This window comes from Phycodurus eques, chromosome 8 (genome assembly GCF_024500275.1).
Source record: "Phycodurus eques isolate BA_2022a chromosome 8, UOR_Pequ_1.1, whole genome shotgun sequence".
In the NCBI taxonomy this organism is placed as follows: domain Eukaryota; kingdom Metazoa; phylum Chordata; class Actinopteri; order Syngnathiformes; family Syngnathidae; genus Phycodurus; species Phycodurus eques.
In genome coordinates, this window is record NC_084532.1 from 20,536,053 (window position 1) to 20,552,307 (window position 16,255).

Consider the following 16,255-nt stretch of genomic DNA (forward strand, 5'->3'; position numbering starts at 1 on the left):
TATCTTTCTTTTTTTTCCATGACGTAATTTTTATCTGATAGCATCAGTCAGCTTCCTCCCATATGGATGCATCAGCTGCAGCTAGTGGGGGCAAGAGAGTGGTCAGGGGCAATAATGAGGGGGCTTGACACATACTGTATAACGGTACATGTGGACATGCTGTACATAAAAACCCTTTCAAGTGTCAAAATCAAGTAATGTTCAAACACAATTAAGGTTATTTTTAAGCATTTGGTTTTGGAAAAGTTTTTTTGGGCTTTTTTTGTTTTGGCTTCCTCCCATGTTCCCAAAACATTCAAGTTAAGTTCATAGATGACTCTAAATGCTCCATAGGTTTGAATGTGAATGTGGGTAGTTGTTTGTCTATGTATATATGTGCCCTGTGATTGACTGGTGACTAGTCCAGAGTGTACCCGCCTCTCGCCTAAAGTCAGCTGGGATAGGCTCCAGCTCACCCATGACCCTAATGAAGACAAGCACTATAGAAAAAGTATAGTTTATTGCAGTGATTTCCAACCTTTATGGAGCCAAGGCACATATTTTACAATTGAAAAATCTCACAGCACACCAACAAACAAAAATGTCACAAAAAGTGGATACATTAATTACTGTATGTACTTTCCTCCCATATTATAGAAGAGCATTTATTTATTTATTTTTTTTTTTTACTACTAACATGCATTTTATTCTCATTTATGAGGGATGGACTTTAAAACTGCATATACCTGGATGTTGGCACTGAGTGTATGGTATTAATTTGGTGTACAGAATTTGAGACAGTAAAATGCTAAATGGTTAGCAAATTGCGATTAGGATTAGCACGCTAGCGGTTACCAATGTAGGTCAAAAAACGCTAACTATCATTCAGCTCAATCATACATGTTATATGTACATTATACATCTAACGGTGTCTTAAAAATCACCTAAAGATGCGGCACTGTCGTTTTGGCAGTGTTTTCGAGTGGCCCAACACTTGTTGTTTCCGAACCCCCCCAAAAAACTGGAACTTTTATTTTTTTGGGTGCGATGGAGCTTCGAGGCAAAACTTTTTGCGTCTACCTATCTTTGAAGTTGACTTAGCAGAGTTATTCGCAGAGTTAGTGGCCAATGTGAAATAGGGGAGATTTTCTTGTTGTCGACGCTAAGGTGCATCATTATAGTTGAGTGACGTCATTGATATTTTTTAAGTTGCAGTCGCTGTGCGCTCCTACGAACTCGCTTGCTCTCTCACTCTCCTCGCCGTACTCGGTACGCAGGCCCCACTCCCCGACTCGATTATCCAGAAACATTCATACAACTCGCTCATCAAAACAAATTGCCTCACAAACATTAATTGTAAGACATGGATTCACTTAACACAACTGTGTGTTCGCTACTCTCTACAGTATGTACAGTAACTACTTTTTCAGATGGACTTGCATTTATTATACTTATGGATAGACTTCCAAAGTTCGCTAGTGGCTGAGCTGCGATCTAATTTTTAGTCAAATATTTCCACACGTTTCAGGCACCGCCACTAGTTTACTGTGGGAATCCACCATCTGTTGATTTCATTGTGGCATCCATGTTGTTATTGCCAAAATTGTGATTGCCGATTTATTAATTTCAAGCTATAACCGTCATTAGGGACTAGTCAATTATTCGGTTCAACCCCAAGTGTGAAAGGGGTATGTATGTACCTCGGCATTGCAGCTGTCTCAATCCAACCATTGCACCCGAGGCGTTCCAAACCGATCTGTACCGCTTGGTGGAAACATGGCTCCCTGGAACTCCAGCCTCCCACGCAAGACTAACAGCACCGGCTCCACCCCCCCCCATCCCTCACAGACTACTATTCATCTCCTCTTTCTCATTCCTCCACGCTGATTCCACATTTTCCACACATTCATTCCTTTTTTTCTGACTACCGTCCACTCTTTATCTCTCTCTTACTCCTCAACTAATTGCTGCTGATCCAGTGCTTTTTTGTGTCGCCAGAGAAATATTTCAGTGCGCTGCTCAGCTGAACAATGGTCTCGTCTCTGCCTGGCAGCCGTGGCTGCCGAGACATGAGGTGAATAACGCTGACTTTTCAATAGGAGACAACTTCTGTTGAACGAAGGGGGATGTGATCTTTACCTTGACCTGACACACTGTGTTTACTAATGTACTCTAAAGCGACAGTGCCACTGCTCTCTGCAGGCTAGCAGAAAAATCTCTGAAAACTTGGGTTAGAAGCCTTTGTTTCTAAATCTGTGTATCATTCGTTCTTTACGTTGTCAATTGGCAACTGGAAATGAAAAAAACAAGGTGTAACACGAAAGATATGCTTTTCTGGAGTCAGAGCTACTTTGTAAACATTTTCGTTTTCATGTCTTTCACCTTAAGAGTCACACGTCACTCAAAACAACGCCTGTATGCGTTGTTTTGAGTGACGTGTGACTGATGGACCTGATTACGGTAGCTGAAAAGCTAACATATTTTTACTAATGATCATTACCAAACTTCCGGGTCACGTTAAGCTGACCAATTAAATATTAAAATGATTTTCAGTCATGTGGCCCATTTTTCAATATTTGTTTTTGACCCGAGCCTAAAACTGAAATAAGAAAAAAATATTTTTTGTTTTTTGATTGCCAATTGGAAATGGAAAGAACCAACGATACACCGATTTTTCTACAAGGCCCACTTTATTATTAACCATTTCTTTGTATTAATTCTCAAAAGTCAAACGTACTAAAAATATTTTGCTGCACCATTTTCCTCGAAACAAATTCTGTTTAAAACAAAAGAATAAACAGGGAATGGAAATCTAGGACAGAGGCTCATCAAAGCCTGAGGCTTTGAGCTAACACAGAAATGCACAGGCCTGACTGTAACCAAATAAAGTGTCTCCAGCCTGCTAAATTTTGCTGCCAAATGAGCATCTCCTCATGTGAAAGCAGCCAAGGGACATTCAGTCAAAAGATGTTTACTGATGCATGGAGATGGGCCAAACTTCCCAGTCTGGGGAACCTCACTCCATTCACTTTCTTTCAACTTTGTTAAAGGCACTCTAGTGTATTTCTGCTCAAATAGACAGCCTACTTCAATCAATTGTATTTAACTTTTAAGTTTAATACATTTGCATTTCATCTTTAACAAATCTTTGTTTTGAACAGGGACAATTTTTGTTTAACGTTTATGTGCGATGCATTTTAACTGAATTATTACATAAGGACATTTTAAGCGGAGAGTTAATATTGGGTGTTCCCCGCCTTCTGTCCGAAGTCAGCTGAGACAGACGCCAACACACTAGTGAGGATAAGCGGTTCAGAAAATGGATGGATGGATGGTCTAAACAACTCATTTAGGCTGCAAACGAGCTGTATTTAATTGCACCCTTTGCTGGTTGCTCCCAAGTAGTGTTACCATGCCTCCCTTAATTAGCGAACACACAAAAAAATCGTCAGTGATCAAAAACAAATGAAATTCCACGTAATCAACTTCTCAATCCCATCTCCCCCTGCGTCCACTATAGCATGTCATGTCATTTTCCTGACATGAAGTTGTCACATTACGACAGTGACGCCCAGCTACGGTTTCAAGCACTGTGCCACACAAATGATGCACCTTTAAAATAATCAAGTGTGTCAGAGTGTTATCTAGGGAAGGGGCGTCCCTGGTGCTGCCTGCTTATTGCAAGTGGCAGGATCAGAGGCTACGTCTCACCGTGGACGTGATGCAACGTGACATATGTCAGGGTAGATAGGAGAGCATTTATCTGCACACAAAAAAAGGAAAAGGGGGAAAAAAGGAAGGAGAACCTTCAACTGGAAAATGAAAGGCCGAGATGGTCCTTCCTACTTGCTGGAAGGAAATTATATAAATTTGAGGTTAGTTGATGTAGAAGGAGGGCCAAACACACAGTAATGTTGCCCCTTCTAGAATATGATGGAGGTCTGACAGACTTTATATCAATGCACAAGTTCACACACGTCTTGAGGAACACATCTAAACCTGCTCTAAAGTATACCAAGCCTGCTGCCCCCGCTGGGTGGCCGGTTGTCGGGGCGCCTCGGTGGGGCAGGCGGACCGCCCTGGGTCACTTGGTGTGGGACATGTCCCGTCCGCCGGGCTGCTCTTGGGTGGACCCCTGGGCCTGATCCCGCCCCTCGATTGATTGGGTGGGGTCCTCAGCCGCTGCGGTGCGGCCACAGCAATTACAGGACACTGTGTCAGTCTTTGTGCATGTAAAACGGTATCAATTCACTTGCATGTATCCTTACTGCAACAAATAACTTATGAATTTGTAAATCGCTTGTGTATCCCCTCACTTATACTCTCGTCCTGTATACTTTTATAATTTACAAAATTACTGCCACCACACTTCAGTTGTACACCCGGGTTCACGACCCTGGTCCTGCATGCTTCTTCTCCTGTCCTTGTCCTGTTCTGTTCTATCTTGTCCTGTCCTTCCCTCACAGGGTGTAGCACTACAGCTCCATGAAACACTCATATTTAACATTTCATTGTTGTATATAATGTAATGATTTACTTCATTCATCCTGTTTACAATTAGTCTATGACGAGAGTATGAGTCTGTATGACGAGAGTATGAGTGAGGGGATACACAAGCAATTTGCATATTCATAAGATATTTGTCGCAATAAGTGAGTGGCCCCACACCCAGCGAAAGAGCACCCAGGGGGGTGTGCCTGCAGACACATGCAAGTGAATTGACATCGTTTTACATGCACAAAGACTGACAGAAGTGTCCTGTATTTGCTGTGCCTGCACCGCGGAGGGCGGCGACCCCACCCAATCAATTGAGGGGCAGGAATCGGGCCCAGTGGTCCACCGAGAGCAGCCCGGTGGACGGGACACGTCCCACACCGAGGGACCCAGAGCAGTTCGCTGGCCCCACCGAGGCACCCCGACAACTGACCACCCAGTGAGGGCTGCAGCCCAGGCTTTAAATTCAAACCCATATTTGAAAATATATTCTGAAACCTAAACATATGCTTGAAACCATAATTTAAGATGAAACCATAACTCTGGCTTAAAATCATACTCTGAAGCCTTAACCCCGACTTGAAACCATAGTCTGAAACTCTAACCAGTGCTTTAAACACCATCTCACACGTTTCTAAAAAGCCATTAGAACCTACACTGAAATGTACCAAACGTGCTACCTATGGCTGCAAGCAACCACATACAAGGACACATGTACCATTAACTTAGACATCCATAGTGTACATATAACGGTAAACAATTATGTGTTAGTAATCACGAGGTCAGTAGAAGACAGAAAGACAACGATTGGTGCAGTTACTACAGCAATATGGAAGAGAAAATATCGCCACAACAATGTTCCAATGGCAGTCCACGTTGTTTGGTTTTGGTGCGAGAGACGTCGCAACATTGCGTTTTAACGACTCTTAGGTGAGAACCGTACTGTTTTCTCGGTTACATGTGAGAAGTTGTGAGGAGAAACGGCACTAATAAGCCACCTCATTAAGGGAGCGGAGCGCATCGGCGGCCTTACGGTCGGCGCTGTCAACTCACTGGGTTAAAGCGCCCGCTTCAAAAGCTACAATGCTAATTTAGTTTAGAATTCGGTAAACAAACTATTCTCGCGCTCTCTTCCTCCAGTGAAGGTGAGCTTGTGCGATCGTAGAAAATGAAGAAAACAGGCCGTGATGACAAAAAATGTCTGCTTCTCGTTGACGACATAAAAGGCTTATTATTTTTCTGTTAATTTGGCAGGGTGCTGGCACCCAGGGGTGCCGCCAAACTTCGGACGCCATCCCTCATTGGCTGCTCCTGCCAGTGATCCCTAACATGTTAGCATCCACTGCCGCTGTCAGGGCACGCACACACACACACGCTCGTCCCCATACTCTCATTAATGCAAACACAAGCCAGTTAGATCGCGATATATGTAATAAATTGGATTAAATTCCACTGGCTAAGCACTGTGATCTCTTCGGGTTAATTAATTTCATTCTGTCTGTGTTTTTAATGCTTGAACACATGCTGACACTGTTATTGTGTAGCATCCTGCTTATTGGGGGGAGTATAATAGTCTTGTGAAGAGGGGAGGGTGGGTGGGGCAGGGGGGCGTTTGGTATTCCGGCCACAAAAGGATGTGATTCCTACGCACTACTGTAGCTGGCGTTAATATGCTGGATCCTTCCCCAGCTCTTATCTTCCTTGAAATGAGGAAGGGGTGAAAAAACATGGATGCCTTCCCTTCTCCAAGCTTGGGATGCTATCTAATGCAATATATTTATCCATTCGTTATTGTTCCTTTTATCAGCTGAGCTAATATTGGTCATAATTTGCCCTTATCTCCAACGCTGACAGTCATATTTAGACTGCGGCTCTTTTTCCATGCCTTCCTTTCCCCACTAACTCCTCCGGTGAAAAAAAGATCGGCAGCCCCACTGTATAAGTCATCGTCATGGCGACTGGCGCATCCTTCTGACAAGTGTGTTGCCACCATCTCTCCCACTTCCTATCCACACAACCCGAAGGTCCTTCCGAAACCCTCTTGCATTTCTCTTCAAACAAACTCCTTTTCATCCATCCCGGCTTATCGAGGATTGCAGGGCTGTGTGTGCATGTGTGTGTGTGTGTGTGTGTGCGTGTGTGTGTGTGTGTGTGTGTGTGTGCGTGTGCTGCAATATACAGTAGGGCAGCATCCTCCTCGCCTCCTGCGTCTTATTCTTGCCGCCTTCTCTTTTCTTCTTCTTGCCGGCGCCACATTGCTATTCCACATTGCTATTCTACTGTCCAGAATCCTTAGCAGGCTGCGGCGCTATCACGGAGGATACAGTAATAAGTCTCTGTGTAACCTGGCTGGAATACAGATACAGTGTATGCACACTGCATGCATAGTAGCTCAAGTATAGCAAGTGAAGCAAGTTTGCATGCTCCATGAAGCATAAATGAATGATTCCACTCCATTTTAAAGGGAACATAGTAGGAAAAAGTAAGTTTGTAATTGCTTGTATCGACATATTTGGGTCTCAGGAGTGCCTGACCACCCATCAAGTGTGAAATTACACAAGCGAGTAAATTTTTTGTGAGGTGCCTATGTAAAAAAAAATGTCTTTAAGTAAACCGTTAAGATTTTGGCTCCACGGTGATATCGCAGTGAGGCCAATTTAAACAAAACTGTCCTCACCCCAATTTTCTCCGCCCTTGATTTGGAAGCTACATCTGTGAAGATCTGCTGTTTTTTCTTCTTCGAGCAAGTCACGAGGACTACTCAACACCACTAGAATAACAAAGCCAAAAACCAAGCAGAGCCGCAGTGTTGTTGGATGTACAGAGCATTATGAGTGTTAGAACTTGTAACAACCAGCACGTATACGCTCACGTTATCAGTTACGAACAGAGTCCCCATAGCCAGAAAAATATTTATGTGCCAACATACAAAAAGTAATACAAACTGAAAAAGTTCATAAGTAAGCATTCAGTAACATCCTCTCGTATCTGTGACGCTTCAACTTGCTCAGGAGTCTTGTGTTTATCTGTCTGACTCCGGTTCAAACGACTGTAACGCTGTACTTTCTCCGGCAGCCACCTTTATCCCCAAATTCGAGCTCAGTAGTCGTCATGGTAACAGAAAGCTATTAGCACGCCCTGCAGTAGATGGAGGGGGATGGGGTGAGCAGTGGTTCATTTGGGTGAGACAGGAAAACGTCCCATAACTGACAAGGCAAGGCTGTTTAGAGAGGCTGATATGCATGTCATAGAGGTTTTATTAAGACACTGAGGGCTCTGCTTTCATAGATTTTCATGCTATTTCAAGGTTCGCTGCTCGTGTTTGCTCATTTGTCAGACGGGTCTGAGACGAGCTGGGCGTTCCCGCGCAATGAGGCTGTGTCCTTTGACATGCGCCCGGTGCAGTGATAATTTGGCGATAGAAAGTCAGTCTAAACTCATGCCTGCTGAGACCATGTATAACTTTTGGCGATTTTGGTGAATTTGATTGGGGTGCAGACACAGTTAACGAGCTCCAAGGACATGTGTGATGCATATCAGACATATTCCATTCATAAATATGTGAACAGCGGGCATCAAACCAACTGATTCATTGTAGAAATTGGGGATAGATAGATAACAAACGGGGATAGATACGAGGTCCGAGGATACAGTATATTTAAGTCGTCAACGGTTATCACCACCTAAATCTGTATTTAATAAGGGTACCCGCTCACATTGTCTGTCACAGTTCCCAAACAATAAATGTTCGGGAACTGTGGACACTAATTGTTGAAGCGTTGTAGGTGGAATTCTTTCCCATTCTTGCTTGATTTACAGCTTCAGCTGTTCAACAGTCCCTGTTCTTCGTTGTCGTATTTTACGCTTCATAATGCGCCACACATTTTCAATGGGAGACAGGTCTGGACTGCAGGCAGGCCAGTCTAGTACCCGCACTCTTTTACTATGAAGCCACGCTGTTGTAACACGTGCAGATTGTGGTTTGGCATTGTGGTGCTGAAATAAGCAGGGGCGTCCATGAAAAAGACATTGCTTGGATGGCAGCATATGTTTCTCCAAAACCTGTATGTACCTTTCAGCATTAATGGTGCCTTCACAGATGTGTAAGTTACCCATGCCATTGGCACGAACACAGCCCCATACCATCACAGATGCTGGCTTTTGAACTTTGCATCCATAACAGTCCGGATGGTTCTTTTCCTCTTTGGCCCGGAGGACACAACGTCCACAATTTCCAAAAACAATTTGAAATGTGGATTCGTCAGACCACAGAACACTTTTCCACTTTGCATCGGTCCATCTTAGATGAGCTCGGGCCCAGAGAAGCCGGCGGCGTTTCTGGGTGTTGTTAATAAATGGCTTTTGCTTTGCATAGTAGTTTCAAGTTGCACTTACGGATGTAGCGCTGAACTGTATTTACTGACATTGGCTTTCTGAATTCTCTGAACCTTTTGATGATATTATGGACCGTAGATGATGAAATCCCTAAATTCCTTGCAATTGTACATTGAGGAACATTGTCCTTAAACTGTTCGACTATTTTCTCACGCACTTGTTCACAAAGAGGCAAACCTCGCCCCATCTTTGCTTGTGAATGACTGAGCAATTCAGGGAAGCTCCTTTTATACCTAATCATGGCAGCCACCTGTTCCCAATTAGCTGTTCACCTGTAGGACGTCCCAAACAGGTGTTTGATGAGCATTCCTCAACTTTCTCAGTCTTTTCTGCCACCTGTCCCAGCTTTTTTGGAACGTGTTGCAGCCAAGTTAATGATTATTTGCTAAAAACAATAAAGTTTATCAGTTTGAACATTAAATATCTTGTCTTTGTAGTGTATTCAATTAAATATAGGTTGAACATGATTTGCAAATCATTGTAATCTGTTTTTATTTATGTTTGACACAAGGTCCCAACTTAATTGGAATTGGGGTTGTATATATGCTAAAATAATGATGACCTCGTCTCAATTTCTTCACAAATTTAATTCCTCAGTGTGAAATGTTGGGCCTGTTTATTCGAACACAAAGTTATTATTCCGTTGTATGAATGTCAACAGGTGGATACACACGTTAATTATACCTGCTGTCATCTAGTGTAAGACAATTAATTGTATAGCTTGTCACTGGGTCTAGATGGATGAACAAAGATTCATTATTTGTAGTGAAAAAATACATTTCGTAACATTTAAGTTAAATTGATTTATTTACAACAGCACACCTGGCTATTTCTAATGTGCTGAGGCACAGTTGTTAGGTATCACTTCCTAAAGTGAAAGAATTGATGGCTAAGAAACAAAAAAGTAAATGTTCATTCCAAAGAGTCATTTGGAAGGCCATCACTTCATTAATTATGCAACAATTTATTGGCTCAGTGGTACTGTTGCCTGGTCCTGTAAAAAAAAGCCTCAGCTGTCACTGTCATCATTTTGGACAAAAAAATATTAACATAAGCCTAATCCACAGGCCTTTGTAAGCACATTCATTCAGTTAATCGACTATATTATGATTCACAGGGGACATTTACAAACTTACAACACAGCGGCGAGTCTCTCACATGGAGCACGTGGGAGGCTGTGGTTGCTAACTGATGCACACAGGCCTTATAGCGTGTTTGGAATGCCACAAAGCTCAAGATCAAACCGTAGCGTGTAAGCGAACACGATACCGACAGGAAGAGCGCTTCTGCATTCCAAGCCTACGAGCAGCATCTCAGCGGAGAACGATCTGGAACGCAGACTTTTTAGGAGTGCGCCGGGTATCCGAAAATGGCACCCAAATATCTGTAACGTGCGCAGCGTTCAAATATACCACATACATACTTGCAACACCCCCAGAAGGCTGCTGTCACTCAAAGATCCTCCATCAAGCTCCAAGCATTTGATGCATCAGTGCAGTCTAATGGCCACTGTGTTTCTAGCTTCTGATTTGGGTGGATTCCAGCTCCATTGTACAAGTCTGGGCTCCTCCACACTCTCTTCTCTCTTCTCGTGTAAAAGCTCTGACGTGAGGAAGTGTTGATGTGCATGTGTATTTTTATGCCTCTTTCTTTTTGACAGCCCCACCGCACACTCTTTCCTGACTCCCCCGCTGGAAACACATCAAATGAAAGGAGAAAAATTGAGGGAAAAATTGCCTAAATTATTCTATCTGCAGCATATACATCTCAGCAGGTTTATACCCAATATGATAACAAAAGTGAAATATTACTGTCGCTGTATTATACGGCCACTCTCATAAATCCTGAAAAGTGCTGTGTATGTGTAGCTAGCTACTGTATATAAACATTTACAATATGGCAGACCTATTTATATTGTCTCCCTTCATAATGCCACCTGAAGGGCATTTTGGGATCTGTTATGATATGGATTTTCTACACACCATTATTGCCTTTATTCTCCATCCAGATACAGTAGAAGGCCTCCACCTTTGGCAGTGTTTAACACAGTGCCCGCCTGTTTCTTAATTATTTTCTCATCGCTCGGGTGACACTGATTCATGAGGCTCCTGGTAGACCCTCCCAACAAGCCCCCACTAACCCATCTTGAAAATGCCCTTTTTCTGCCCGGCAAGAGTTTGCTTATTCCACTTGTCCATGCTCAGCGCTCTGCCCTCGCGTTCACCCAACCTCCATTTTGAAATTTATATTCATTTTGTGCTCACTAGAATGAAGTAGGAAAACTATATCACCTATAACCTAGACTAGCTACTAAATCTGAATCCTTGCACCAAACAGTTTAATGCCTAGCCACAAACCACAAAATAAAGTCTAACCCCTAATCCCTATCTTGGCCCTAAACACTAAGGGTCAATTTCCAATTCTACCCCTTAGCCCTTCCCCTTCGTCTTAGCCCTTGGTTTTGTGCGTGCATGAAATCCCATTTCCTAGTGGAAGGGTTAAGACGAAGGGGTGTATAGCCCTTAAAACCAAGTGTGGTCGGCGAGCTCACTTGAAAGCGAGGGGAATAGGACTCCACCCCCGCTGACAGGTGAAGAGCTGGCTTACAAGACTGCGGAACGGACAAGAAAGTCCATCAATGCAAGTGAGGATAATTATTGATATTCATATTAATGACAGTCATGTTTTTATCAATGTAAATATAAGCCATGTTTTGAATTGTTGGTTCAATGGCTTGTTATGACGAGCTCGCTAGTCTACCATCAGACTAAAGTGACAAATTCACAGATAACCCACTTCACAACAATGTACTGCATTTTATGAACGAATAAAAATCATTATTAGACAGTCAAGTGACCTTCAGAAGCTATGTAGCCAATGTAGCGTCGCGAATAATGTTGCTTCTGAGTATACCGTGACGTTCGCTTTCCATATAGTGAAGCTGTATGCTCATCACTTATGTAATGCAGCAGTTCATCGTCGTGAAGCCATTAGCTGTGATTCCCCGTGAAAACCGTATCCTCGTCTGACATCGGGTTTACTAAACCCACAGGAGGTCAACGGAATAAATAACCGGATGCTTTTTTCTTCCACAGGGATGCGACAAGGCAACCTTTCCATCGGGATAGCGGGCAAGTACCCTAACCAAAACCCCTTTCCCCAACCCAAAACCACCAATTTGCTAACAATATGCTTTAAACCCTAAATCTAATCCTAACCCCAACGCATCAGCCTAAACCATAACCCCTAACCACAACCTCTACTTTAATAATCTTAACACCTAAACTTAACTCACAATCCTAACCCAATATAGTCCCATAACCCTACCAACTAATTCTGACCCGAACAACTAACCTCCTGACGAAAACCCCAACCCTAACCGTAAACCCTTACACCAACTCAAAACTCAAGATTAATCCCTAACCATAACCCATTATTCCGAACCCCAAACACCTTAACACCTACACCACAATACTGCCCTCGAAACATAACTCCCTAAATGTAACCCCTAATCTTGAACTTTACCGCTAACCTCCGAACAATAGCCCTAGACCCTTACACCCCCCAAAAAATCCTTACCCACCAACCCTAATTATAACTCCCTGAGTCAAACTCTAACCACTTAACCATAAGCAAAGTTGTATGACAGGAAGTATGTCTGAGATACAGAAAGGGTTATAGGAGATACAGCAAAGGGTCCATGGCCAGTTGTACCAGGAGAGCGGGTGAGGTTGTAGTCAACTACGGGATATCTCGCTCGGGCTTTGTCCGCGAAGGCAACTCAGCTGTCAGATGACTTTGCCACAGATGTACAAAAGAAGCTTACAGAACACCCTTCATGTCAGCTTGCCCTGCCCGACTTGGAGCATCAGCCACCTGCCAGGACCTAGACACCTTGGTGAAGGGAGATTCAGATTTAACCCCCTCCTTCCTCCTCCTCCTCCTCCTCCAACAGTGAGTGTTTTCAAAATGCTCCAGTCCCAGTTTAAAAAAAAAAAAAAAAAAAGAAATGCAGCGCTAACAGTAATGAGACGGGGAAATGCCACACGAGATAAGCGGGCCAATAAATAGATAGCTATGTAGGCCATCGAGCATGTCGTTGCATGCATTTCCACATTACACTGCACTCTTTCCGAATATATTTGCACAGTTTTCTGTCATACTGGGGAGAGAAAAAAAATAAAAAATAAAAATAAAAACCCTGCATAAAAACACAGAGAATTGGAAAATTCAATACTGGTCAAATCGTCCATCCATTCATGCATGTATGGAGTAATTTTTCAATTTTGCTGAGAGGCTTCTGAAGTCACGATGTGGCCATCAACCGAAATGTTCCGTGAGAGATTAACTCCATGTGTTTGATCTTTTTCTTTGGCTTTGGTGTGTTTATTTTCGGTGATGTCACACTATAAAACGCTTTTAAAAAAACGCTGTAAAAACAAACAAACACTTTTGTCATATTTGTTAAAACTGTCAGTATAAATCTGACACCAGTATATTAGTAAAATGATCTGTGAAAAAAAAACTAATCCGTCTCTGGCCCCATCATGTAGCTCTAATTTGATTTTGAAGAAACTGCAGAGCCCAAAGAAGAACAACCAATCGGAGACGGGGGGGGGGAGGAACAAAAGCATTTGCATGCAAATAAGATATAAAATATGGAATCATGAATGAAGACAGACCTTAGGGTTAAGGTGTGATATTAAAAACTGGATAGTACCGTATGTTTATTATTATGCACTGCAGTTCTACATCACTCCAAACTACAAACATGATCAAGAACATTAAAGAAATACCTCTTTCCTACAACTGCCAATAAAAAGGGAGCATTATGAACTTTGGAAAGGGAGAATCATTGATGCCGCTCTTGTATTGGATCTCAAGAGTGTGTGTGGGCGTACCTAATCGACATGAAAGGAAAGTTGAGCTTCAATGGAGTATAAAAGATAAACAAAAAAAACATGGCGCTCCTGCGATGTGCCATTTATTCTCCACGTGAAAAGAAACTCTCATACAAGGTGGAAATGAGTGGCCCCCATCGTTTATTTGGGGTGGAACCTGTGATGGGTTAGCAGCCAACATAATAAGCTGCAGATAGAAATAATGTTGCCTTTGAGAGCTCCTTTTTTTAGTCCTCTGCCTCACTGCGATAAGTGCTTTGCTATTTGGTTCGGGACAATGTTTGAAGAACCTCTACCCTCAAACACCAAATTGGCTTCCTTGAGTTGTCCCTCACAGGTGCATTAGACAGTTTCTTTTTTGCTCCAATAATTGCTACTTCGATGACACCACAAAAAAAGCTTGTGTTGTGTATCATTTGACTGAAAACTGTGTCTTTTCAACTTGTATTACAATATGGTGTGCCCTTTTTCACAGCTTTCACAAGTCATTTCCAAAGAGCTACACTGCTTTTAGAGTGCACCCAACAGCCTTTAACACATTCAGATATGACCAAGTACAAATTTCACATTACATCGAAACTTGCACATGGATGCTGAGAGAAGAACTGGATGAACCAACAAAAAGAAGACAATGTGACCGAATACTATTGGTCTGATTTATTAAGTCACCAAAGAGCGGGCGCTAAATTGCGTGTTCCGATTTGACAGATTGTGCACGCTGTTGGTAATTAGTAGTTTGTGCGCACAAACCACTAATTTGCGCCCACAAACTAGTATTTTTTTTTTTCACGACATGTCTGGGGCTCCGTACTTTTGTGTAGACCACTACTGCCATGTCTTCACGCTGTGCTTTCTTTTTCCATGCTTTTGTACAGTACACTGCTGAAATGCATTGTCACACTACTGGATGTGGCACAAACATGAAGCAAAGAACCCATTTGAGATGACGGGGAAGGACCAAACCGATGGATGGATAGAATGCTTGTTACTTGCTCCTAAAAATACCCAAATAATCAGCATCTTGCATTACGTTCAAGTGCAAAAGTGCAACAGGAATCAGATGACATGGTTAGGGGGTGGGGAGTCAACGAAAGGACAAAAATCGTTGTTATGTTGAATTCATTCTGACAGCCCTTCCCTCAGCTAGAGACCACAATAACAGAACCTACACATACCCCAGTCTTCTTATGCCTCAGTAAATAACAGTGTCATGAAATGATAATTTAAAAAAAAAAAAAAAGCAGCTTAATCATTTGGAGGGTACACTAAAAACATGAAACCGGCCCTGGTTGAAGTTGCCTCTACAGCCCATGTTATTCTTGTTAAAAGCTCATTGGTTTTGTTCATTATTTTGCTTGATATCGAATGAAATCGATCAGACAAATCATGCAAGGGGTAGGTGGAAAATTGCAAATTATCATTGCATTTTAGAATTTTAAACATTTGAGGGCCTGACTTGCTCTTATACAATATGTTTATTTAGTAATAAAGTTGATCCCACTATTTGTGGAGGATAGGGACCGGGCTGGACTTCGCATAGCGGAAATCTGTGCATAATTGACACCCATTATAATGGCGCTGAAATTATTATTATATGTTTTTTAACACATAACAAAATCTTGAATAACGGGGATTAACCCCCAAAAAGCGTTTTCAGGGTTGGTTCCCCCCAAAACAAAAACAAAACTGAAAAAAAAAGAAAACAAAAAAAATTAAACAAATTGAATAAAACTGGCGGGTGGGGGTGGTCATCCGATATCGCTGATTGTCTGTTACATTGAAGGCCATATGCACCCATATTACAATACAGTACAAAATTGTTTTGTAGGTATTATTGTGGCCTACAACACCCTATACAAAGTTATTGTAAATAAATATAAAAAAAGCTTGAAAGTGTTTGAAAGTTTCACATTTTATCCAAACTTATCCAAAAATCCAAAACCATGTGCTTGGTCATGGTGACATTGTTGACGTACAGAACTCATCATAGGCAAGTCGCTTTCATGAGCCCGAGGAATTAGTGTGCTTCCAAGTTCCAAGTCTGTTGCCAAGGGCGAACGGCTTGACAAAAAAAAAAAAAAAAAAACTGTTACTGTACCAAAAATACCATGTTTCAGAATCCAGAGAGAGGTGTTTTGTATTCTTTTGAGCGAGAGACAATAGATCAGAACCAGAACCATCATTCCATGGTCACCACGTCAATGCCCCACATTCAACATGGCCGGTAGGTAGGCATAGAAAGCACGTCCTTAGGAATTGGGCGTGGACCTAGCCATCTTGTATCTCTGTAAACTGGAAATATGTCAGTCCCATTCTCTGCGTGCATTGCAACACAGCGTGAGTAAACAACAGCGGTCAATTCTGGAACGAACAAACTTTGTCAACGGCATTTTATGTGACAAATGGAAACTATTTTTGCACACATTGTTCAGTCCCGACGGCCCTCTTGAATTGATATCCGTTATATCGAGGTCAGTTTTAATGAT

The 16,255-nt window shown here is 42.4% G+C and overlaps 1 protein-coding gene across 5 annotated transcripts in view; it reads right to left on the bottom strand.

Moving 5' to 3' along the window:
* The window catches only part of celf5a (cugbp, Elav-like family member 5a), a 325,603-nt gene that overhangs the window by 71,474 nt on the left and 237,874 nt on the right, over positions 1–16,255 (bottom strand). The window lies entirely within an intron of this gene.